Source organism: Acanthaster planci, linkage group LG09 (assembly GCF_054643075.1).
Source record: "Acanthaster planci isolate LZ-2023a linkage group LG09, COTS_SCS, whole genome shotgun sequence".
NCBI lineage: Eukaryota > Metazoa > Echinodermata > Asteroidea > Valvatida > Acanthasteridae > Acanthaster > Acanthaster planci.
Genome location: NC_141785.1, coordinates 15003305 through 15026804, shown reverse-complemented (window position 1 = coordinate 15026804; position 23500 = coordinate 15003305). Strand labels below are relative to the sequence as shown.

Genomic DNA, 23500 nt, shown 5'->3' with positions numbered 1-23500 from the left:
CCGCCTAACGAACACCTACAATGAGCGCTGTCTGGATAATAAATTAGCGGGATTCGGCTACAGAGTGAAACAAATTAGGGGTTTATGAACTTGAAAGTACATGACTTACTTGTCGGTCAGAGACCCCGGTGGTATATACACTATATGCGTTCCAACGTCACGACACTGTAACGATCGCATTTCTATGCCAAGTCAATTCCTGCCGAGACCATAAAAATTCTATGATTCAATGGATGCAGGCACTGAACTGATCCTCGGTCGATCCGACCGTTAAGCCCTGTGGTGAACTGCCTTACATTTGCAGGACACGGGAATGACACACTTAAGCCTTGTGGAAATAATACTGCAGAAAAATGAAGGGTAGATATTGTTCGGTTTAATGCGAAAAGCAGATTGGTGCCTTACCGCCATGTCGCGTGGTCAAAATGTTATGTGTACTTTTTTTCCAAGGTGGAATAATCTGTGTCGTTTGTGATTACTGTGACCTAGTTGTTTACTTGTGAGATGTTTGCGTCGTGTGTATGCTTCTTTGTGTGATGGTCCAACTGAAGCTCAGTCTGTCATCGACTGTTGACTGTGTTTGCAGGTTTTTGTCGATCGATGGGTCGGTCCAGCAGTAGTCGATCCCTGGGTCGTTTGTCGGTTGGTATGTCTGTTTATGCTTGGTCAGGTTGACGATGGTTAGTAGATCGACTGGTTGGTAAAATAAGGCGGTCGATAGAGTGTGCAATTTGGTAGGCACCGTCGACATCGTTTTATTTGGCCGATGCCAATCGATATTATCGATTTATCGCATTTTATTCATTTTGATTTTCAAGGTGTTATAACAGGCATGAAATGCTGGTAAATTGTTCTAAGGGTACACCCCTATACATCGTAATGGTGTGATCCAATCCACTTTGGCGACATGTTCTATCGTCCGTATTGTGTACGTTGCCTACAAGGGACGGGATACACACTGCCGTGCATATAGCGATATCATCAGCACGCAGTGCTAATCTACGTACGTTTGGTTAGCAAGTAATTCTCAGTTTTGGAGGATAAATTTTGTGATATTTTTGAGGAAAAGTGTAAGCGAATTATTGAGTGCGAGACCGTGATAAGTGACTGAATTTATCCTTCAAATGCCGCTGTATAAACCGCCGGAGTATAAGCCACAGGGACATTTTCACTCAGTGTGAGAACCAATTTTCAATAAAGTTCGTTCCTCAGTAGCGATATTTTCGATATATTTTCAATATCGATGTTTTCAAAGTTTCGATATTTGTCAATATTACCAAATAACTAACATCGGCGATATCGATATCAAACTCATATCGATAATATCGATGTATCCACGGCGCCTACAGTTTGGTTGGTTGGATCGTTGCTTTATAGTTGGCTGGTTGGGGATGGCTGGCTGGCTTGTTTGGTTGTAGTTCAGATGTCTCACGTGTTGCTTTCTAAATTAACACATTTTAAGTGGCATTTTGTAGGGTTGCACCGCTATGGCAGGGGTGTTCTCAACCAGCTATTTGTAGCATTCGACTTGAAGACAAGTCGAACACCCTGTTTCTTCAACTGTTGGTGGAAAATTTCAAACATGGTTCGTGCAAACAAACAGAGCAAAGGAAACGTGAAATCCCAAAACCTTATTGCTTGATACTATCTGATCCTTTTTATACAAACTGTAACCTTGCACGAGTGGACGACCGCTGGCCGACCTAAAGACGTAACACAGAATGTCTGCATTGTCGACTTCTGTCGGCCTAGGCCGGTGAGTGAATTGAACCGACAGCATTCATGGCAGGAGCGCGCGAGAGGTGGATCATAGAGGGAACCGCCTGGGCGTTCACCCAGACACCACTGATGTCTCTAATACCTCCTCGGCCCAGTCCTCGATCCTTCATCGCACCCTGTACCGGAAAATGCTCCGTCGAGCCCGGGTAGCCAGACAAGTCTTTCGTCTGCCTGTCTGCCTCGCCCGGTACCATCTGACGGAGTTTTCCTGCAGCCCCTTGTCGTGAGCAGGCCCCGGCTACAAATTGAGGGTTACAGACAGAATGACCCTGTCTTTGAACGATGCTGTTCGACAGTTAAGAAAGTACAGTGTTTAAGGAATTTAACGATTGACGGTTCTAAATTTCCCATCTTTTCTGTCACAACGGTTGCAGTCTTGCTCACTTAAGACCCAGGGCTCTTCTTATTTAGGTCAAAGACCACTGAAGAGACTTTTCAATTGTCATGAGGAGGGAGTCCTTGGTGTCGGCCAATAAAAGTTGAAGGAACCGTCGGTCTTCTTGAGGTCCCTGCGTCGCTCTTGGCCCGAGTTCACATGGACTTGATAAGAGCAGTGTTATTATTAGCAGACACCGCCAAACACGATCACTCATCTTCCCGTGTTGTCCCTTCCCTTTCCCCGCTCCCCCTCTGCGAAGAGCTCCCCCAGTTGCTCGGAATCGTTTGAACCGCTCTCGACACGCCTGGGCTTGACATCTCCTCTTCCCATCCGCGGTTATTGTCCCGTCCGCGCTAATCTTCCTCATCTCGGGGTTGATTGTTTTTAAAGGGACCCACTGGCATAAGGGAAAGGACTGTAAGTTGAAAACGACGTGACGTATTTTATGTGCATAAACAGCGCCCCCTGCTGGCTAATGACTGCCAGACGGAAAATGGGCAAAGAGATAGCCCTGCCGGTCTCTCTAAGCACCTTTTATAGACGGTAGCCTGAATAAATTGATGCATTTCGTCTTGATACGTCTTAGGTATAAGAGGTTACCCATGAAACAAAAAACAAACAAACAAACAAAAAACAGTGAAAACATAAACAAGCCCTTTTGATACGCCCCAATTGGGGGAGAGCGCTGTTGACTACTCCAAGATGTCACAGGTCATAGGTCACTCTTAACCGACATTCTGCTTTTCCCAGATGATACTGTAGCCTCATCTTGTGTGATTTGTCAGTTGTTGCACGCGAGAGTTTCTTGTTTCCGGAAGCCGTCCTGTATTGGATCTAATGACGATTATGATGGCAAAGTGGTGTGCACTGTGGTCGTAGGACATGTATTTGCTATTGCAACCTCGTCCCCTTAGCGTCGAGAAGTACGCTACCATAACAGGTGCTCCCTTGATCCGGATACTGGATCATTAGCAGCTTTGCAAATCCCAAAACCTTGGGTAAAAGAATAAGTTACGGACTAGAATAAGTTTATATAGGTTAGTAGACAGAAGCGATTCCTCATGATGTCAGGTCACAAACTGAATGTTTTTACCGAAGTTACACAGTTATAACCGCACCCATCCAATTTGCGCCATTGCACTTAATAGTAAAGCCGAATGTATAAGGGGAAGTGTTTATTTGGAGGACTGGGTACAGTCTTTACAGCTGACGTCAAATGCACGTACTACGCGTTGAAAATTGAAACAGCAAAGGTGCACAATGCAAATCAAGGCTTGTCATTTTTGTAGCAAATCCATGTAAACAAATCCATCCATCCAACAAATCCAAAATGGATAGATACCGGTACCAGTAGTTAATTAAATCAACCTGGGTCTTTGAAGCAGACCATGACAATGCAATGAAGTTTTCGTGTTGTTAATCATTTATTCGTCATTATCACATTGGACGACACAATTACGTAAGCAAGTAAAAACAAGACAGGGGTTGAAAAAGCGAACCTAATCACTATTGCCAACAGGCAAACAGCCCTGAATAACAATAAATAGACAGAAACTCAGAAAATAAAACACACATAATTCATACTCAGTAAAATTACCTAAGAATGATTAAGAAGTAGAAGATTTTAAAACACCTCCATAGCATTATACATACATGTACATGTACACCGTAAAAACCATAAAAAATAAAAGGACAAATAGGCTTATGAATTGCAAAGTCATTAAAATAGCCATAAAAGCAGTCGATTTACGCTTTATTTTTGAGTAGTGAAAATACAATTAGATAAATGGGCCAAATTAAAACAAATAAGAAAATAAGAATTCAGGATAAAACTAGACCTTCCACTGGCGGATCTGATGTTGCCGCCCACTGCCCCTAATAGGCTGTGTTCAGTTTACTTGTAATATTTTGTCTATATAGCCACGCTTTCGCGGACGGTTAAAGTATACCATTACTGTGTCAGACATGCAAGTAATGCATTATGTTGCACCTGCAACCCTTAGTGTGTATTTGCAATATGTTATTACCAAATAACTTTAATTTATTTCTATTAAATTACTCAATTATTTTAAGCATTCTTAATGTTTGAAGTGGAAAGACTATCACTTAGACATTTTAACTACTTATTTTTAAAGGAAAGATAGGAATAAGAAAATCGTATAATGATCCAAGCCTTCAATGTTCTGGAGTCTTCAAGTTGGAAAATCACAGTTGCTGTTGTCGCTATCGACACAATAAGTTGACCATTTGAATGCAAGTCCCAAATTAGCGAATATGCCCTGCGCTATAGGTATGTGTACAAAATCCGTCATATGTAGGCCTACGTATTTCTGGTGGCCATTTTGTCTTTTTCGTATTTTTCATTATTTCTTCGTGTGGCCCGTAGTGGCCTCTCGTTCTGACACGTGACCTTAGGAGGGCATTCTTGGCAGAGACAGTCAGCGTGTATCGGCTTACACTCGGGTCAAATGCGGGGCGCGATACGGGCTACACGGGGCTAAGGGTGTCACCCGGAGACTCTGTGCTTCTCTGTGTGTTCTTGACGGCGAAAGACAGGTTATTCTAATTCGAGCAACGAATGTGACAAATACGTTTTCGAACAAAATGTGAAAGGGGCACCCAAACTCAAAGTACAAGCAAAAAACACTGGGGCCGTTATATGGCTCTTAAAAGTTTGTGAGAGAATAATGAACGAAATCGTTTTCTCTTTATTTTGAAGATTAATAGCGTTCAACCCGTTTAACTGAGTTTGGCATCCATTAAGCAGTTCTGCCACATTTTATGATTTTTTTGAAAGAGTTTGGGATCACTCATGAATATCCACGAAAATGGAAGGCTGCTTGCGAACTGGTGACCACCTGAACGACATAAACTATAGTTGAAAATTAGGTGAACTTTTCACAAAGCCCCTTTTTGCTTTCAAGAAAGATGTTGCTTAAAAGATGAGTCTAATTCCTAAACTTATGTACGGTTTCGAATTGGAGTGAATAACTCTGAATCTAAAGTAAATAACGGAATTATGAATGAAGTTCTGGGTTCATAGTTGTTCCCTTGGCTTAGCCATCGAGTTCGCCCGGCTTCCTCGTCCCACGATTACCACCAACGCGCTGGACTTGTCAACAGCTCGACTGTTTACAAATAAATCGTTTTCAACTGGCCCGTGCAACAACGACGGAAGTGACAGGAGGAATTTCATTCTCTCTCTACATTGTTTTTTTTTATTCTCTCTTGCAGGGAAGGGGAGTTTCCGCGGTGAATCGATGTCATATTTCAGAATTCGGATCCAGAAAAGCCTGTTGGGGTTACGTGGCTTGTTTTCTGTCTTTTCTTTCTTGCTCTCCTTTCAATCGAGGTGTGACCGCCTCGAGATTAAAGATTTTACAAACAAAATTGATTTCCTTCACAGACCAAACCCCCAAAACAAAACAGAACATTAATAATCAGAGAAAAATAAAACGGAACATAAACTTTTGCTGATTACATCACATTTTTGTTAGACCTGACTACAAATTTCACAGGCACTAGAAACATGAAATACCTTATTCTAACCTTTTAGTGGGTGAAAAGAAATAAACAGTTAACCACTGTCCCACAACTAAAATTCCAACAATAAAACCGTAAATAACACTGATCCCACTCGCAGACAAGCCGGCAGCGGCAGTGAGGCCCGAGTTTAATGCCGGCCATAACGGGCATTAAGCAGGTGAGAGAAGCTGGCTCTGCACGGCCTCAACCTGTCGTATAATTGCTCACTGGGGGAAGATTTGCCAAGAATGCGGTATCCTTAAAACGAACCCTTGCAGTCAAGTACCCTGCTCAATGTTACTCGAACACTTATTTTTTTCCATTTTGTTTTAAGGGAAACTTTCAAACTTGAATGACATGATTATGAACTGCTTGCTTAACTTTAGTGTGAATCGTAACTAACGCCGCTCGAGACAGACAGTCGATCAGTGAGGGTAAAATATCGTCTCTTGGAAGGGGATTGGAATTTTCTCAGAACTTCCCTCACTCGAGTATTTCATCACAAAACTACGGATATCGATGACCAACATTCCCTGGTTAAACCTAAAAGAAGGTGACTGTCGAACATAGGAGTTCCTACAGATTTTAACAGTCTGCAATTCAACATTTGTGTATTGAACATTGAATGTGAAGTTCGGAATTCCTCTCAACGTTGACACCTGCGGATTGAAGTACCTTCTGACGTCCTCCGTGGCTAACGTTATGATTCACATGAATGGTTGAAAAGAGGTTTCAAAAATGTTGTCAAGATGGCAGCGGGTTCAAGTCGAAAAGCCCAGCTGTGGATGGCAGTCTGGTTGAATGCGTGTCTGAGAATTCTCGCCCGCCCCTCCCTGCATCCCCCAAATCAGTGAAATACAAAGTAATTTTCTGCCTCCATCTTAATCCAGAGTGGCTTTCAGGAGGCAACTCTGTATGTTGTGTTAATTATTGTTATGTTTGTGTACAGAAATACATTTACAAGACATTCAGATCTGGCAACACTGGGTCAAGAACTCCGGTCAACACACTCAGAAATGAAATGGTTAAAATGTGGGTTTTCTTCGTTTTGTTTGTGTCGTTTTGGTTGACGTGACGCAATGATCAGAATTCCAAAAAGTAAACGAGTAACGTTGTACGGTAACGAACGGGCTCCTCGACTCCAGAGATCATTTTGAAAAAGGCCAAGAAAATAATTCAAGAAATGAATACGAACTGAGTGGAAAGCCACTAATGACTCATTGTTCCGTTTCTTCTCCTTAGCAAATAACTCAAGTAATTAAAATTCGTGGTCTTCAAACAGCGATACGATTTCGAAGGAGTTTTACTTGCATTTCAGAATGTCTATTCCACGATCCTGATCGTTTAATATGCCTAAGTATTCATGTTTAGTTACATCTTTGCACATTGTAAAAGATTCCAAGAGTTCAACAATCTTAAAATCGTAGTCGGTTGGGAGAGAAGTCTCACAGTGTTCTCCATTCGTTATTACAGTGCCCCTACTGGAGTAATTACGTGGATTTCTCTGCAACAGTACAGGAAAAAATAGGCACAACACACGTTGATAAATAATTACAATTTATAATTTTATCGCTGGATCTCAAGGAGCCGGTCAAACCGTCACTCGCACGAGGAAACCGATATTCAGGCCGTGTCGACCTTTAACCCTCTCCTTCACATGGAGCAATACTGCAGTGTATCCACGGATTAGTAAGCTGCCCGTGACCGCAGGCCTTAGCCCGGAGCCATGACCGGCTTCCCCGCATCGGACGTTTTTAATATCCCTGCCCATCTTCATCGCACAAGCCCTCTTCTTACCTCTTCTTGCCAACTGGAGCGTTAAATAGGTGTTCGGCGAACGGGGAGATGAGTCTGCCGTGGCCGCAAGCCGTTCCACGGTTAACCGATCCTCTTGAGTCACGCCATAGCCAGCGGTTATTCCGGAGAACATTACATGTTTTAAACGCATTGGTTTTTTCCCTCAATTTCCTTTTCACAGGTGTTTGCAAGTATATTACAGAAACCATTTTCATTTACCAGACTGCGCTTACACTTGACTTTACAGTACAACCCCGTTTATTCACCAGTCTTGTTACCGGGTTATGTTTGGTTAAGGGTTGGGCAATATCCCATGCCTCTGCCAACCGTAATGTGTTTGTATGCTTCACTGACACAATATGAAGGCCTTGTTGGTAAAGATTGTAAATTCAAAGAATCACAGGTTAATTTATCTCACCTCCTCATGTTTTTCACAGCTCTTTGTAACGCGGGGGGGGGGGGAAGACCAGCGTCTTTTTTAACCAAGTTTTGATTCCTTCACTTGTGGGTGTATCTGTTTTTCACTCATGAGTAATCAACCGAAGAGGTCACCGAATGCCGCGTAACTATTTATAACTATAACGTCATTTTGTCAAGTGTTCTTCAGTTTTAAATTTTCGCACGTTGTCTTTTACGGGGGCCTTTGGATGGCTAAATCCGTTCATTAATTTTGTCACATATAGGCCTAGATGATCAAGATGTTAGGACAAAAAGTTGGGAAATGAAGAAAGAGACCATTTCGCTACTTGTCATCCTGTATTCATTGATATTCTGAGCATGTGTAAGTTAAACAGTGGATGTCAGTGACATCCCTTCAAATCTGTTCTTAAGTTTGAGGGATGTGAAGCCAAATCCTACAATATGATAATTTCAAGGAGCCATGGCTTTTCCTTCTTTGTAACCGGACGTGCGACTCTCACCACTTCTGCAAAACGCGGGTGCGATCGGCTTCGAGTCTCGGTGTTTTTGTCTGCAGGGCGTATCCTCGGAGTCGCCCGAGGTACCCGGCTTGCCGTGCTGCGCTAAATTGACCGGGGCCTTCCCACCGGACGCTGGGCTAGGTGAGCTGTGAACGGCAGGAAAATCAGTGAATTGAAGAACACGGAAACTCATTTCCGCGAACGAGAAGATTGTAGCCATATGTTTGAAGGGAAGAGTCTGGTTAATGTAAAGGTGTCGTTATCCCTGGCTGTGAGCTGGTCGAGGGCTCCTGTCTCGAAGAAGGATAAGTCGGAATCTCTTAAAGGGAGTTTTCAACAGTATTCAGCACAATTTCGTTGTTTTGTTTCTGAAGGAGTTTAATATTGTCATATCAGTGGTACCAAATCCCCTTTACGGGAGCATAAAAATCACGACAGTTTTAATGAGTTCAGCCACCAACATGATGTCGGTCTTGTAACTCACTGGTTGCACCAAGAATTTGTAATTGACACGGTGCATCTCCGCAACTCCAATTTGTGACACCAGCAACACTATAGTCGCCGCCATTGACATCAGCGTAGCCATTGTCATTGTTGTCTCTCCTGTCATCTTTACCGTCACCACCATTGTCAATTATCCCATTATCACCAAATGAGCATCATCAGCATTATCAAAACCATCACCACGACGTCCCTCCTCACCACTTATTCCCTAAATCAACACACCCCCATGCTCACGACCTTTCACCTTTTATCACTACGTCATCTCTGAGCCACCACCCCTCCCACTCCCAACTTTTTTCTTTGTCAACCCCGTACCCCGGGTACATAATACCACCCCATTAGTCCGTCGTGATCCTGTTCTTTCGGCCCAGCCTCACCTTAATTTTTTTCCTTTTCTTCTAAATCAGGCCTCCGAGTAGTCGGAATTCTTCCAAGGGATGTTCAAAATATAAATTGCCACTGGTTGTCGGCTGGATTTAGTGCTGTTTGTTACAAATCTAAACATTTACGGAACCTTTTATAAATGAAGTCATTTCCAGCCCAAGCCGCTCTGACAAGGCCATGGTTAGCTGTAAATCTTTCTCCTCGCTTCTTTTAGCGAAAACTAAAGAACCCTTCCCCTCCTCCTTGTAAGATTCCCAGCAGCGAACTTGGCATCATTCTCCCTGGGTAACGTGCCTCGTTTCTCAGCGGGAATCGGAGCTACAAATTTGGTATTGCAACTCCCCCCCCCTGTCACCTTTGATAAGAGTGTTGTTTATAAATAACTTTAAATTTGAACAATTTAATCTTCAGGTATTAAATTCACAGGAGGCATATTCTTGGGCCATCCAGTGAATTGTAACAAGCTGCACCGCCTCTGAACACGACTTAAAGTAACATGCACTTCAGACACGACTTAACATATCAACACCGCAAACGGATTTACATGAAATTATGCTCGGTTTAAGACGCTTTGTTCAAAAATTCATAGCCCTAACCATTTTATCCGAAGTATATGGATTGAGGTGGTTTAACGGACACACGATGGATTAATCACATACGTTTCAGTTCCACCAATAGTTTGTTTATTGACGTGGTTCTTCGTACTCTTGTAAAGACCATCATTTCAGGAAATAAGTCGTCGAAAGATTTCGATACGTAACCCTGCTTATCGAAGGATACCACTGTTTTCACTTTAATTGTAAACAAACATGGATGCCTGTGCGGGGTCTTTGTTTCAACTACAAAGCCGTAAATGTATACTCATTTGCTTCGAAAAAATTCCAGTCACTATCCGGACGGATCTTGTGAGCGGCTGTCCCGACTGCAATCATAAATTGGGAACTGATTTCAATTACAACTGTCATTCCAAGCATTCGTCCGGTAATCTCCGGGAACGGAAAAAAACACACACACACACAAAACGTCTTTTTTTTTTTCCTTCGCAAAGTCCAGACCAGCTATGCCGTCAAATCCAAGTAGCACGCAGGTCTCCTTGGGCGTTCGCCTGCAAATGCCCGCCTTAAGTGCTTGAGATATTGCCCCTCAAATTGGAATCTCCGTTGTCCGGCCCGAAAGGAGCGTCCATAACGCGGCCGTGGGGATGATGCACTCGCCGCGAAGATTCCAGCGAAGACGCCAGGGGAGGGATTATCTCCGCTATTTGTGATTGATTCCCTGCCTAACCCGACCTTACAAGGCCTAATATATTGAATATCATTTTGATACTCCAAGTACGAACCGTAATTGGTTAAACATGATGCAAACGGCATAACGAATGGCGTAGCTGATTGCTAAAGGCAGCCGGGTATAAAGGATGAACTCGAATCACTACTTCCCCCAACGCATCTGATGAAATTTATACCAAGGTTCTATCGTTACTTGACAATTAAGTTGGATACATCTACTTCTGTTAATTAAATAAATTGTGGTAGAAGAACTATATACTTGCCTTTAAAACATGTAAGAAACTTTGATAATGAAAAATCGGGAGCCAAAGAGACTTGAGTTTTTCCTCGACTCCGCCAACGCTAAACCATGCTTGAAGTTGCAACTGCTTTCAGTTCGGAAAGTTTCCTTCTTCGATTTATAAGACAAATCCAAGAAATCTACTTTCTAAATGGCTACCTTGGGCTCCTGGGTTTCAAACCCACAGACCACAAGGTTTTGGGCTGAATTTCTTTCAAAATGTGCCTGTTTATTTAACGGTTCGACTTCACCAAGTGGATCTGTACGGCCGAAATGTATGGTCTGGTGGCCCATTATTGCGGTAACCGCGAAAACCCCCCACTGTTCCAGTAGGAAAACCGTCGAAAACACCTGCCTTTGGATTGTCATCACGACATTCAAAGGTATTAACGTGTGTCAATGTTCCCCTTTCTCGGTTTTGCAGAAAAAAGATTCACCAATATGAATTGTCCTTTTATTCTCTCTTGATCACTGGCTCCGTGCGGTGGAGGAATGGTCTTGGACTATGCCAGACGTTTACCCTTCCCCTTTCCAGAGACGCCCTCACCGTTCGGCCTCTAGCCAGTGACATTGTCATGCAACACGCTGCCGGGCCGTAATAGTCTACCTCGTCAGATTTCACCTTAGCATAAATTACACCTTGTATCTCTATTAAAATGGTAATGCTGCACAGTCTCAAACAGCTTGATAACCCACTAAAACATTCGTAGAGATTTAAGTTGAAATGACTGGGTGATTGGAATGATTTGAAGGTGGAGATTATTAGAGTCTTTTTAAATTTCACCAGTCCTGAAGTCACACCGGAACCCAATATTTAATGTTCTCTCCCGTATTTTACATTCTCTGTTGACATAATTTTTGTTTGTTCCAAGCGCTTCCACATTGTCTTTGTTTTCGATTTCGGTTCATTTCCCGTCATTGACCGACGAAAATAAAGGACATGGCAAATCAGATCCTTGAGGTGAATTACCTGAACTTGTTTGCCATCATGCGGGCTAGAATGGTTTACATGACATGTGCTGGGTTCACGTTCGAGTACAATTAAGTTCTTAGTTTTATGAAAGTTGTAATTTCTTCAAAATAAGACATAAAACGGCAGAATGAACGTGAAATCAACTCCTCTTCTCACTCTTTTTCTTTTGTCTGAATCATGACAGATCGTCCATTTTTCAACCGCTTTGTCACCCAGCAGTTGTCCTGGAAGGTCGCACCTTGCCTTCAACCTTCACTCAAGCCTCGTTTACGTGAGTTGATTGGTCAGTTATACCGCATTTCGCGGCAGCCATGTTTGATGGACGTTGACAGGTGTGGGACATATAGTCCATGCCGATCCCTAATAGCACCAGCGCAAGGACAAACTTTCTTTGTTTCCAGTAGGTGTCGGAAGGGATACGGTAATTCCAATTTTCTTGTCGAAATCTTCGAGGTTTCCAATTTTCCCCCTACCTTCCAAATCAATTTTAACTGGTTGCTGTGGCTCTCCCTTCGCTCACCAGTTTTTAGACACTGCTGACAAGAATGATCCGTGTGCATCTCTGCCCCTGCAAAACCCAGTCTTAGGCAGAGGTCTGAAAATGAATGGGTGTGAATCTTTGCCAACTCCCAGCACCCAAATGAGCACGAACTAATTCTGTGGATGAAACAACCTTCGTTACCATTTTGGTAAAAGTCACAGAAGGTTAATGTTTCAACTCAGATGACGCAAGTCACAGCGGCGCAGAATCATCCGCAGGCCTCAGTGGAGCCGAAAAGCCTAGAGATTCATCGTGAAATCCAGATACTGCGGGCCGAGTTTACAGAGGAGAATCCACTTGCACTTTTCCAGCCCGATATTGTTCGCATCGCGCGGGGTGACACCACTTTGCCAAACAGTGGCACAGTTGCCCCCTGACCTCCGTGCAGCCTCCTTCCCAGTTCTAGGGGACAGTGAGGGGTCAAGAGTTACTTTTTCTGAACAGGGGATGTACATAATTCTCCCAAACTCGGCATTCGTGAATAGAATTCGACTGTTGCATTCTCAACACTCCGATAGTGCAGTTATCAGAAGTGTCAAAGACCGACTTTTTAACGGGTGGAAGAAAACATTTTTATCTGGGCCCGTTTGGGGAAGATTCCTTAAATTTCAGAAAGGAATCGATGTCACAGTTTGAAAATGAGAAGTAAGGCTGTAGAGAATAATGTTACCAGATTTACTGTTTCAATGAGGAAGCCGAGAATCGAATAAAGCATAATATGAAATGAAAACCTGTTTTCATAACAATTTTTAAATGGTCCAACCTGTTTTCATAACAATTTTTAAATGTTCCAAACAGTCGTTGCTCTTACGACGGGGGAAAGCAATTTGCCATTAGTACGTGAAAACTTACACAATGGCCCCATTGAATAAATTTCCAAAACAGTATACATCACCCGACCCTGTCCTTGCTATGTAGTCCACCGCTTGTCATTTTGCCTTTCCCCGCTGAGCTCCATTCTGTTTATTGGCGAGACAAGGTGTGACACACTCCAAGCACTTGATCCTGTCAGGTCTTCCTCTCTGACAAAAGACATTCGTATATACTTAACCGAATTTGGCCCTGCCTAACTCCCCCCCCCCATCCCCCAGACTCTCAATTGTTATTAATCGGACCACTTCTTGCTGAAATAACACGAATAAATCATGAAAAGCTAGCGATTTGGAGGGAAAATCTTGCCATTTCGTTGACCGCACCCCGCGCGGTGTTTCTTTTTTCCCTATTCATTTTCGACGCAGCAGTGGGAAAACACAATTTGGCGGAGTCTGCTAAACAAAAAAAAAATAAAAAAAAAACACCAGGCCACATCTGCTGAGGGCCCTGGCCGTGATTTACGCCTTTCCATCGGTGTGTTGACCGGATCAGACACGGTCCCTCTATCACACACCTCCGGACCTCGGCCGGGGCACGTAAACATGTGCAAGTAATAACAACTGACACCCACGGTCGATGAGGAAACTCGCATAAAAAAGAGAGAAAAATGAGGTGATTAACCCGCGACCTTAGAGACAAAAATGGAAGGTCAGAGGTCTTGTAAAAATGTCTGAACTGGCAAGATTGATAGAAAATGACCAGTGAATAAATTGCAGAAAAATTGCTGGAATTCTCTTCACATGACACACCCATTTATCGACAGCTTTTCAGTTTCGGGAAAGCATGCCATTTTTTTCTCTTCCAAGAGCAATGATTGCATTCTGTGCTTGATTGATTTCAGAAACATTATCGCTGATCTAACATTTTGATGAATTGGGTAGTGATGAAGGAAAATGGAAAGATAATAGACAGCTACGACAATTTTTTGACGGAAACTGTGGAAGTTCATACATAATTTTGATTGCCTGTTCGTCCTAAAAGTAGTCTGTACTGCGTCGTTTAACTTATAATTCGTTTAGTAGAGGCTGGTGTTGCTGGTGTCTTTCCGGCTACATCACTGTTGCTTCTGATGTTATTAATAACTCAATTTATGCTCCTCTTTGTGGTAATTGCAGTTTCGTATCTTACTTTTCTTTTTGGAGGGCCCAGTCAGTTAAAACAAAACAATTAAGCTTGCTTACACCAGTCACAACGAAATTACACGCACTGGACTCCAAGTGACAACATTTCCTGTTTCTCATCATAAATTTATGAGACCAGAATCATCTCTGAACTTGGCCATGTCTCATTATTCAAACAGTAATGGACCATGTGCCACGCTAAGCAGTCTTAATCGTTTATTTACAATATCTGGGCCCGGTATTTCAACCCCGATGTAGCATAATTTACCGGCGACCGACCGTCCGGACCTCTTCACCATAAACACTGGCTCGTCCCGGGGCCCACACCGGCCAGCTGACGAGCGAAGCCACCGCGTGATCGGGGGCTCAGAGTCCCCGTCTACAAATAAAGAAATCCTCCTCTCTCATCAAATCATACGCACGGGACACAATCAAAAAAAAAATGTCCACCGTTTGTGTAAAACACCATGCCAGGTCTTTACGGAATGAGTGTGGCCGAGAGGTTTAGCCGAGCCGGTTACAGCGTGTCTGCCACATACCTACAAAGAACCTCGTTAGCCGGTTCAGGAGATGCTCTGATGCGGGTCAGCGGCTTCGTGAGAAGTCATGCGGGACCAATTAGCCGGCAAGGAGAGATTTGTTTGGCCCGGGAAGTTGCTGCAAACGAATTCTACACAAACAAAGTCCAAATTGATAGTTTTTAATATATTTACATTAATCTCTGGCGTTAAGTGTGACTTAAAGTATCTCACTGACAGTCATCTTATTCAGCTCTGCGAGATATCGAATAGGTTTCCATGTGGTTTCGTTGAAAGAAAATCGGCAAATGTCTCAAAACTTTCTAAGGTAGATGAATGGAGTTTTGCCGTTGTTGTGAACTGATCTGACTCTTGGCAGTAACAACAAATTTTAAGAATTGCATTTCAATATGCTCTCATCGTTTTCAAAGTGTACAAATAGAATTTTGGCGTTGCCAACAAAGTACTAATTCTTAATGTGCTACATTGACAGGTTTTTCTTTCTTTCTTTCCATTAAGAGCGACGTTTCACTCTGTCACCAAGACTAAACATGCGACAAGTCGATCGACGGTGAAACTAATTCAAGTGTTAAATTTAGAGAGTTAGAAGGAGTCCGAGTGGGAACGCAATCAATCTGATAAATTTCACTCTTATCATTTTTGTATGTAGTGTAATTCGGGAAGAGTTATTTTCACACTTGAATTAGCAAATTATTTTCGAGACGTAATCCAGCGGAAAATGGACACTTGTCTAAGTTTTTGAAAAGTTTTGGAACCATCCAGAAAGTCCGATCGTTGACCGTTGGACATTTGTTTATGGAGACCAACACATAAACCGTAACAGTGCATCATTTTTCATGTACCCAATTATTGCCAACTTCGGATGTTATCTTGTAAGGTTTCACAGGAAAACAGGAAAGAAAAACATATCTTTATGACTGCAATAAACAAGGCACATCAGACGTGCCCTTCTCCGCGTGTTTTCACCCCTCTTTCTAAACACGACCCTCATTAAACCCCAACTACAAGTGGCCCGTTGCGAGCCCCAATCATATTTCTTCAAATAACCAAAACAGACGGCTCCTGTGACGAATTCTTCCTTGCTTTTTGCTAGCTTTTTCCCCCCAAGCCCAAACGGTAGTTTCATACGCGCGCTACACTTTCCTTGACATTCCTAAACACCCCCAAATTCCTTTCCCCCACGCTCTTGAACCCTTTCTTTCTCTTTTTCTTTCAAAAGGGTTTACGTTTCTCCTCTCCCCTCCCCCATTCTGGAACTCCTGGATGTTCCTCCATGGAAAGAAGATGATAAACAAACAGAGGTCAGAGTTTAGAATAACGAACAGACCGGGCAGACAGTGATTTACCTGGGTTCGTCTTGTTGTTTTGCGTTGGCCGACTACTTCATTTTTTTACTTTCGGAATGCAAGGTCGGAGGGGTCAGAGAAGACGATAAATTTCCTCCCTCCATTCCAACTTGTAATTTGTGTGAGAGCGAACGGGTAATAACCCACCGCTCATTCCGTGTCGAGGAAGACTGAAGGAGACAGACACACACACACAGGCACCCACTCACAGACGGGATGGGAACGAACATAGATTCGAATGTCTTGTGACCGGTCCGCAAGTCAGGTAGCGGGTTTTGCCTGAGGAGGTCGCTGGGTTCAACCCTGCAATGCTACAGAGAGGGCCTCGCCCTTGAGACGGCTAAAAATGGCTGGATCTTTTACATTAGAGCCCCGATAACTTTGTGTGTTCATCTTCCCGACTTTGACTAAAATTACCTTTTCAATTTCAAATAGAGGAAAATAACAGTCAGATGATGCAAATCCGTAACCGGAGATCTTCTTGACAGTGTAATATGGTTGTGCACGTCTTAATTTCTTACCTTTTCATATCCTTGACAGCCCCTGAACAATCATGTCTTTAATTTTTTCATGGGTTCATTGTCTAAAGAATTTCGTTGCTTTATCTAAGTTTTCATTGGTTTTTAATACTAAGGAGCTTTTCCACATATACGTTTTCAGTGCGCTTCGCGTTCGTATGTGTAAAACTTGCAGAGTGGAATGGAACGCGGCGAACGACTGACGATGCGGAATGGCTCAAAATTCAGTTCAATGACATTTCTTCCTTGTAGCAAAACATATTTTAACAATGTATGAGATAAATAGGCCACTAGAGGTGGCAAAACCAACTTCTCTTACGCTCACGTCTGTTTTTCCCACGTGACTAAGAGCCAGTTTCTGCCAGTAATGACTTAATATTTTTAATTGCAGAGTGGGTATAATGCCAAACACGTACATGTACACCTGCGATTCTCTTTTTGAGGAATCCTGTTGTCGCTGCTTGTCCAAAAACGTTCCTCGCGGTTTTTGCGAAAACGAAAGCGGAGCAACACGAAAACAGCTGTCATTTGAAATGGTACACCCATGACGTCCAATTCCGACAGATTATTTAATGACAAGAAATTAACTGAAGGTTGATTGTTTCACTACATGAAAACTGCCGCAGTGAGAAATGTACGTTGATCTAAACGATTATAGGCCTACCTGATTTTCTTTCAAAAAATTAAAAATGCAAATAATGGCAATGCTTCAGCTGCCTTCCCTCGGGATTGAAACATGTTGTGGTACTACTATTTACGTTTATAATGTATCAGATATCTTTATTCCATTCTTGGAAAGTACATAACTCGCGTAATATAGACATAACAGCAGTGAACAACCAAGCCGTGATATCTTTTACATGAAATCCACATTGGGTTATAAAGCTCAGCCCATAAACCCGATTCTGTCTCGCGAGAAGTCTTCAAGGTATACGTTCGCAACATATTTCGGTCATATGGTAGCTATAAGGAAGCGTGTACGGTTTTCATTTTTCGAAGCGAGGGGTGGCGACTTGACTTGCGATTGCAGAATGCCCGGCACGCTGTGCGACGCCGAAACCTCGCACAGCGCAGCCGCATTTTGGGTTGGTCTATACAGACGGTCTTCCCATTCCGACCAAAGCTCTTCTGCCTTTTGCCTGCAGTATTCATCTCGGGGCTCGTTCGTGTTTTCCCGTCGGTTGTAATTACGACACCTTTGTTTTTGGAAAAGATTTTGTGCGAATTCTAAATTCTTTCGTTGCTTTGGCTGAACATTGAACATTGGTGATTGACTAGCATTTCTTGTGAATTAACCCATTTTTATCCTGTTTTTCTGAATTTGGTTAATTGGTCAGAGATTACCAGCTATACTTCGTGCAGTAAAATCCTACCCATTTCCCTTTTGCTGTGGATTCAGCTGCAACTTTTCTAACTACAGTGACAATCTTTTCACGTCCCTCCTTTTTCCGAGCAGGTAATTTTTAAGTAGTTGTTGCCGTGTTTTAAAATCGGCTTGTTAAAAGTCTCCACAGCGGAGTTTCCATCAACCTTGAGATGTCGCAGGATCTGACCGCCAGCTGCCTCGATTCGAAGACATCTCTGTCCTTTTTTTTTTTTTTTTCTGTTGACAGACTCTCCGAAAGTGGTAAAGTAGCAGAAACCGTCTCACATTCGTCACTTGTCGCCGCATTAGACTAAACAGTCCCCGCTCAAGGAGCGGAGTCCAGAACAGCCCAATTCATTACGTACTTTAAACGTGCAGGGGTGACAATCTGTTCTGAAGAGGCCAGGGATACGAGTCTCTTTTTCACTGTCATGCCTTGTTGTCTCAGCTGTCGCTGACTTCTTCTTTTCCCCTGTTGTTCTATCAATGGCGCCAGTGTTTGTGAATCCCGTTTGTTGAACCGTCACCAAGTCTGTTTCAGGGTTAATGTTAATTATGGTGTCACCGGGAGGTTTTCACTCAGGCCGATGATTGGAGGAGTAAGAGGCCGATTTGTTTCTTAAAGTGTAATTCAATGAATTTAATTCCTGCATTTTTTATTTCGTCTCAATTAAAAAGAATTTAAAAGGGACATTGGAACTGCCATCTCGCGCATATGCGTTGTGTATGGTGCATGATCACTGCGCATTTACCGTGAGAGCAATGCAATGGATTTAGAACATTTGAGTAAAAAGTGCTACAGTGTAGCGAAGAGCAATGAAAAGCAGTGTCAACGTTGAACTGAAAAGGCGGCAGCGCGAAACCCTGGGTCATTTCTAAACTTTGCATCGGCAAAGGATGTTTCTTTCTGTTCCTATTTTTGTTCTGATTTTGATGAGTGGGAAAAGGAACATTCCCTGTGTTTCCTGTGACCCGCCGTCGTTTCGTCTTTGTTTGCGGGTGTGATCATTTTTGTTAGCCTCTTTCAACAGGGAATGGCCATTACCCATCTATTGTCACGTCATCATAACCTCATAAACGTTGCCTTGCATCCAAAATATGCCTCTTAAAACACACCCGCATGTCTTTGGCGGTCCACGTCGTTAAAACCAAGGTGGGGGAAAAGTCGGTTAGAAACGTTTCGCTTCTCGAGTGGTAACGACTCTTGTTTTATTTTTCTTGTCCGGTGAGAACACCGGGCCTGGTCTCTGGACGCACACAAAACCTGGAGTCCTTGTACATGGCAACATTTGGCGGCTGTATATAGTTTTAGTGGTCCCGAAATATTTATTCGTCATTTCAAGGTGAAAGAATACGAGGGCTGTTCGTTATATGTGGAACAGGTGTAACACGTCCGTGTCGTGGTGTTGTAACCATTCCAACTTAGCCATGCGATCGTTACGACTCCGCTGACATATTGGTTGCTTCATACATCGGGGGCGCAGTTTACTCTGGGTTTGGTGTGACCCTGTCAACTTTTTTTGTGGGCGACTGAAGCCTTGTCACGAGCGTTCCATGCGCCTCATTTCGACGACGTTTAACCCTTTTATAACAAAAATGTGATTTTCCCCAAGTCGGTGTACGGTGGAACAGTTTTACCCTCCACACGATGATATTTTGACGACTATTTTCGTCGACATTGGCGTATGGGTGTGATGTAGACTGAATTGTAGTGCAAACGCTCCGTTTTTGGCTCGGGTGTATATGAGGCAGTTGGTGTTTGGGTAACGTGAAGGGAGCTTTCTAGTGAAATTAGTGCAGCTGAGGTGATCTGCACGTCCATTATTGCCATGAGCAAATGACCATAATGATTTCCGTGTGAAATATGAAAGAATAAAAGGACTTACCAGAAGCATCGTTTTATGCAACAGAGCAACCCCACACTTCCATGTAAGATTTGTTTTATTTCCCCCAAATAACTGCTCGATTGTCTAGCGGCCTCGTCGGATGTAAACACTGAGAATTTTCGTTACCTCCAAAGCAAATAAACGAGTTAAAAGATGCGCCGTGAGATCTGTGGAGTGCGCCATTTTATGGGATTGATTTCACCCTAATGTTTTGTTGATATGAAATGTAAATAGTGGGACAAGACATCGTTGACAGGCGGCAGGAGAGTACCGTGTATTAGTTGGCGAGGTGACGGGGCGAACGCGCCGGCTGACGGCAGCAGACAACGGGCCTTTGTGGCTGCCAAGCTGTGGTCCTTGAGCTGAATGCTTATGCTGGAAGTCGCTGCCTTGCAGACAGTTTAAACAAACACAACACTGGCATAGTCAAAAGGGTGTTTGTTTTCTGTTCAAAGTTAGAAATGCACTCGCTTTGAGGCAGTCATCGTCATTCGTGTATACCTTCGATTTAAAAGCTAGGATTAGCCACTAAAAGAGATTATGGGAACATTTTTACTGTCGAGAGAGGTGGCCTATTACAAAAATGTTTCTGAATATTCTTTAAGCATTACAATGTACGGTAAACAAAATTCCACTAGTGTGTATCATTAGAGTTCTAATTTCATTGTTCAATCAATCACTCAATCGAAATGAAATCTCATTAGCCTAGTTCTGTTTATCAAAGAGAATGATTAATATTTCATGTACCTGTCAATTTCGTTAAGTATTCTACCGTTTTGGTTTGCACATATTTGATCCTCTATAAGAGATCTATTTTTCTATCTAAAGAATTTCTTACGTGCAGTGTAATAAGACTTGTTCAATGATATGTAAGAGGGGATCTACGAGAGATGCGGGTTTTCTCAGTACACCGAAGAATAGATATATCTTATTTGAAACAAGTGCATTACATCAATACAAAGGAGACATGGAACTCAATAACTTCGTTTGTTTGCGAGAAATACTGTCCATGGGTGAACGAGCATGCGCACATAAACCATGAATTAATGACGAAAAAGGACATTTTTTTGAAATTCTGAAAATGATGTGGGTGGGATTTTTTTGCCAAAAGTGCCCCAAAGTGTGCGATTCAACCCCCCCTCCCGCCCTATAGTTGTCTTTTTAAAAAACTGACTTGGGGTCAGAGTTCAAGAGCAATCGTGCTGGTGGTCGTCTGCTCTTTATCAATTTCATATTGGGCGGGAAAGTCTCAAGCGTCTGTCGCGCTCCCCAGAATTTACCGGGTCCGGATTGTTTCCAATCAGTTTTGTTTAAATTTGGAGCGCTCCAACTGCCTCCGGCAGCTCGTAAAAATGCTCGGATTAATCAGGACCGATTCCCATTCATCAATTTTTAGTGAATTCAATACAAGTTTAGAGCATCCCCCCCGGTGCTATTAGGTTCTATTCACTCCCTTCACCGGTGGTTGAGTGTTGGAAAGAAGAAAAAAAAAAGGGGGGAAAGACGCGACTGGTTTTTGATTCAGTCTGATGTTTGAAAGTTAGGAGAGGTTGTATTGAAAGTTGAACGTCCGCAGAGTAACATGAGAGAATGATTTCTGTTGATTTATGGCTCTAATATGCTTGCTGTGGTTTGGTGTCTGGCCCGCTCAGATCGGTTTGAAAATCGTAGTGTTTGTTGAGGCGGGAGGGATTTTGTTGAAACCTCGATCGGCTTTGCGTTTTGTCGTTTTCTTTGTGGCAGTGTCTCGGACACGCCGGTACGTTGCAGCTACGTTTTCAACATTATATTCCTCGTCTGGTCAAAGGTTTGGTGGGTTTTCGTTTAGTGTTTAGCTGTAAATGTTTGAAGAGATATTCTACAGCCCCACCCGTAGCCTGGAAGAGCCTTACACGACAACTTTGACAAGTTTACGTAGTCTGGCTCTATAGATCGTGTAAGAAAAAAGCAAAACTTACTTAACAAAGGGATGGGGATCCTAACAAGATGTAGTCGTCTGATAATCAGTAGAACTGAAAAATACTGGTCAGGGTAATACAGAATAAATGAACTGTTTTGCTGTTTTTTAGTATGTTTTTCTATGTTTCAAGGTTATAATATTTATTGATGTTTAGGAATTAATTTTATTATGAGTTCCCAACGATCCATCTCCTTGACGTCAAATCAGAAAATGTTGACGGCATTCAGATCACGAAAAAGCACAACCCGATTCATGATTGTCCAACCGTTTATGGTGCCATTCTTAATTGAAGAACTTGACGAGACGCCGCCACGGCAGTGAATGTAATTTTTTATTGCCGCGGCATCAACGACAGGGGGCGCTCGGTGTCATTGCACTGTGCCAGGGGTCACGCCGCTGGCAAAAAAGTGCAACATGAAAACTTGAATGTCACGGAGCACGATGGGGTAAGGAGGGCGCCAAAGTGCAGGTGGAACCCTGAATGCATTGAATGATGGCAAGTAAGGGAGACTGGCTTTTCTTCTTCTCTTTGTTGCCCACGGGCGACTCGCTAAAGTGTGTGTTCCTCCCAATCGCCCAGGGAATACTGGCCGCGAAAAACGCGGGGAGCGAGAGAGCGGTTCGAGTCGGCCCAGGTCTGATCAGATCACGGCCGGCCCCCTGGAATGAAACACATACCAAGGAGTGATATTTCCGTCTTCCCGCGGTAAAGTTTGTCCACTCGGCGTTGCAGCACCACGCGGGGGGGGGGGGGTTGCGACTGGTGGCAAGTCAACGGTTGTCTGCTGCGGAGACGCTTCCAGACATTATTGTGCCGAATTTAACATCTTCCTGTTGAAAGTATATCCAGGAGACAATTGACAAGGCAGGCTTTGGGTAACCAGGATAATTATCAACTGGCAGCGCAAAACATCTGTTGAAAAGTACCGCCGATGTATGATTTGTTTTATGAATGTTACAGCACTGACGGTTTCGTTTCCATTTTTCCAGTTGAGGTTTGAGTAATTTGATTAAACCTATCTTGTCCACTCACACCCTTTCACGAAAAGGTTATGATATTTTTAACCCTTTTCCAACTGATATCGTTTTCCTCTCCAAATTTGATAACTGTTTCTTCCGAAGAAGCCCGGAGGGGTTCGCTGACCAACATGATAAACGAATACCTGCCCTTCAAACGCGGACAAAAATCCTCGCTTAAACCGGGCACAATGTGTATGGGCGTTGGTGCTCGAGTCTGTTAAATTCGAACTCTGTCATGTGTGGATGCAAACAGGTGGGTCCATACGGAACTGATTCGGGATGTGGTTTAGATGTCATGGAGCAAAACACTTCGTAGCAACTGCTTCTCTCCACTCGCGATGAAACTTGTTCCTGGAAGATATGCGTGATTTGCAGGTGTAATGCTCCTTCACAATTGAAAAGATTCTCAATTATCCAAATGATGCAACCAATTCACCAATTTGACACTGCAAGCAAGTTATGATTATGTGAAGGTTTTATAAGAATGCTGTGTCAAGCATTAA

The 23500-nt window shown here is 43.1% G+C and overlaps 1 long non-coding RNA gene across 2 annotated transcripts in view; it reads left to right on the top strand.

Annotated features, from left to right (window-relative positions):
• Positions 1-23500, top strand: part of LOC110982250 (uncharacterized) — a 40628-nt gene that overhangs the window by 7748 nt on the left and 9380 nt on the right. Inside the window, exons 2-3 of one of the 2 annotated variants that reach the window (XR_002598542.2) lie at positions 12012-12098; positions 12351-14253. This is a non-coding gene — a long non-coding RNA (uncharacterized LOC110982250). Of the gene's footprint in view, positions 1-12011; positions 12099-12350; positions 14254-23500 lie in introns of those variants that run through there. The other variant, XR_015426403.1, reaches the window with a different exon arrangement.